This window comes from Sorex fumeus, unplaced genomic scaffold (assembly GCF_029834395.1).
Source record: "Sorex fumeus unplaced genomic scaffold, SorFum_2.1 ptg000042l, whole genome shotgun sequence".
Lineage (NCBI taxonomy): Eukaryota > Metazoa > Chordata > Mammalia > Eulipotyphla > Soricidae > Sorex > Sorex fumeus.
Window position 1 is genome coordinate 11191732 of NW_026606099.1, and position 3269 is coordinate 11195000.

Consider the following 3269-nt stretch of genomic DNA (forward strand, 5'->3'; position numbering starts at 1 on the left):
CCACCCCTGCTTGTGTGGCATGCCATCCTCTGTTTCCATGTATTATCCGAGTGTGCTTTCATCCTCTACTGAGACTGTGTTAGTAGTTGCAGCAGTGTCAGTGTTTTGGATTGTCTGCCACTGCATTCGTCCTGAAGGATGATTCATCTATGGACTGGTTCTCTCTATATGTGGCTTTGCGAGTTTTCTCCCTTTTTTACTGCCTTAGAAGTGGGCCAGAGAGGAAGTCCCAGTGAGGGAGGGGAAGTGAACTGGGGAGGCCCGTGTTTTCAGGGCATCCATCGATCCTGGAGAAGGCGCATTCATGACACCATTCTAGGCACATAATCAATTTGTGTCAGAGCATTCACTGTGAGTACGAACACTTGGGAGGCCTTTATTTCTTTTCTCAGTTTACTCTGCGCCTTTTGTCAACTTTCAGTGAAACCAGACACTTTGGGTAGACTCCTGCAAGTTATGTGTGTATGGTCAAGTCTGTGGTCTGTGCATGGACATTTCTGTTGCTCTACTTGGCATTCCAGTAGTAACTGAGGATCACTGCTGGTGAGTGAATGGAGGGGTGTTAGCTGGGTTCCTATTCTTACTCAGGACTGCCTCAAAGACAGTTGCACGTCTGTTATGATGTTGGCCATTGAATTGTATTCTGGACTTCCTGGAGGAGCTGGACTTTGTGTGGTTGGGGTGCTGTTGCAGTGTGTGTTTTATCACCACCAGATGGTAGTCAGGTGTTTTACGTTTCCGTTACAGTTTGGTTGTGGTCTCTCATCTGAGCGGGGACCACCCACCCATGATCACTGGGTGTGTTTCGAGGAGACTAATAAAAGACTACAAAACCTGTGCCTGGATCTTTTCATTTATTAACTTGTGTAATTAACTTTTGTAATGTTTGTTTGTGCTATTGCCCCTGTGCTGCTCCCATATATTTATGCACTGTGTTTGTGCTTCACGGTGCTGCTGCTTTTGCTGTTACGTTTTACTTCATGGCTGAGATGATCCTGACTTAGTGTTTCTGAACATTGGTGTGGGTACATTAGATTAATGTTACAGTGCTTACATGGGCATGTCAAGATTGTGGTTACTGATGCCTAAAACACTCACTGAATCTGGGATCACAGGATACAGGTGAAACAGATGGTCTCGATAATTCATTGGTTACCTAAGATGCATTTGCAGAAATCACCTTGTTTCCAACCAGCTGCTGAAAAGAAGATTCAAATTATTACTCATTCTCACATGTGTTGTGGTTTTCATGCTTTGGCTTTGACTTAAGTAAGCCATTGCTTAACATGTAGTGCTGACCATTTTCTTGAATTCTCTATGCGCCCTGTTTCTTGTTTTACCTGTGTGTTTCGTATTTCTTGTGATGCCTGTATGTTCCATATTTCTCGTGTACCTGTATTTTCCGTATTTCTGTTCCATAATTCTGTGTCACAGACATGATTTACTAATCATAAGTTTTCTTTGCTCTATTTCCTGATCCTGATCCTTAGAGCAGACACGGGCATGCGTGTTCATGTCTGTGGACTCCCATCCATGTGAGCAAATTCACTGAAGGTTCCCTTTAATCAGTCATGTTCTATGTAAGTAACTGGCAGATGCAAAATTCACGGGCAAATGTCTGCCTACTCTCTCTTGCATGTGCACCCCCCCACACACACCCCTAGATGCACACACACGCTCAGACCATGGCAATTTATTCCTTGCTTAGGAAACAGGAATTCTTGGCTAATCTTCTCAGACCTGAGCACACTAACACACACCTGCTTGTGTTACCTTGGTACTCGCTTGGGTGTGCAAATTATTAGCTTTATCTTTCAGTTTTTTATATGCTTAAATTGGATTCTGAGTACTGTGTTAGTTTTTTGTGTGCAGTCAGCTCAAGCAGTCACAAGCAGCTGTTGCTTAAGTGCACAGTGTACTGTTTTCAGGATACTCTGGCTTACGACACTTGCACTGCTAATCAGGGTGATGCTGCTGTTGCTTCTGGTGGCTCATACTTATGTGTGACATTTGATAGACTTACAGGAATCAGTTTTCCATTGTCCAACATCCCTATTTTGAGGTTGGCATCTTCATAATTTCATGGCACAAATACCACAGTTAAAAATATTTTATTCCATGATCACACATGTCCAGTGTTAGTACTAGTCAGCCACAGTTGAAGCGTGCACATCTCAGCTAGTGTTCTCACATTCATTCTAAAATCAGGGTCATGAGGTTTTGGTTGGTGCAGTCCAGTGTATGGGCCCTTCTTTGGGAATCCTTTCCCTGAGCACTGCTGTGCGCCCTTGTGTGCATTCCTGTGGCATTTGTGTGAGCACAGTTACTTCCTCATTGCAGAAAACATGGAGTTTCTCCCTTTCTTGTGTAGTCCCACGCGAGCATTTGTTCTGTTGTGCCACCCCAGCATTTTGCTAAGAAGACACCTGCTTGTGTTACCTTACTCCTCATTTGGACATGCAAATTTGATTTACCTTACAGTTTGTCACATGCTTGGATTTATTCTCAGTTCTGCATTTGATTTGTGGGGTGTGCTGATGGCTTAAGCTTTCACAGGCAGGTCTTGATTCAGTGCACATTTCACTGGTTTACCTGTAGTCCGGCTCACAGCACTTTACACTGCCATCTTCACTGCAGTCAGCAGTAACAAACACTGCACCTTCCCTCAGGGTTAACACCCAAACATAGGGGAAAATGTTTTACTCTTCCTGACTTCACACGGTAGGTTTCCTAAACGACATTAGTGACTAGACTTGGAAAAGGGTGTCCCTCAGCCTGTTCTTTCATTAATTAAACATTTTATACACACCTATTATTCTTTTCCTGATACCTAACCTATGCTCTCTATCTCTGTCTTACCCTATAATACCGTGGCTCTAATCATCTCCCACTCATACAAATGATGGTACTATGGCAGTATCAATAACTGTTCATTTATGTTCCCTACTTTGTGGCTTGAAGTGATACTGCAGCATGTAGAGGAGTTCCTTGCAATTGGCCAGCTGGGTTTCAACCCATGTCCTTCCATATGGTCTCATCACTGCCGGGAGTTATGACTTAACACAGAGCCATGAGTCAACCCTGACACTGTATGGCCCAGTAACATTAAGGAAAGGCACCTTTTTGTTGCCTGGTGGTGAGTGGCTATTCTGAGTACCCTCATTCCTGTGATCACAGTGATACCTGCAGGCAAATTATCGTTTCTGTTCATGGCATACACTTAATGCAGTCCTTAAATTTCGTGTGTGGAGTCACTGTAGAGTTGTGTT